Raw genomic sequence first — 390 nt, 5'->3', positions numbered from 1 at the left:
TTAGGCATTTTCCTGAATCTTCTGATGCTTAAAAATATTTGCAAATCCAGTCCCAGCTATTCTCCTAAAAAAGACACTGTCTTTTTACTGTTTCACAAAGGAATACTTTTCTGCCTGTAATGTCATACCACTGGCATGGTCAATGTGAATGCAAGGAACTCTCAGAGGACAATTAATCAAGACCAGTAGCAAGGTTCCTCATAGGTTGAAAAAAAACCAGTTAGGGCAAACTTAAAGGTGTGATAATAAATACAAGAGGTAAAGTCACCATGTTAGTGTTCTGATCAGTGCGGGCAGAGGTGTCTCAGGTTGATGTTGCTCAGATTAAATAACCAGTGAAGTGGTTCTCAAAGGTTGCCTTTAATGATGTGAACAGGAGACACTTCAAAT

Source organism: Meleagris gallopavo, chromosome 1 (assembly GCF_000146605.3).
Source record: "Meleagris gallopavo isolate NT-WF06-2002-E0010 breed Aviagen turkey brand Nicholas breeding stock chromosome 1, Turkey_5.1, whole genome shotgun sequence".
Lineage (NCBI taxonomy): Eukaryota > Metazoa > Chordata > Aves > Galliformes > Phasianidae > Meleagris > Meleagris gallopavo.
Note: the sequence above shows the minus strand (reverse complement) of the source record.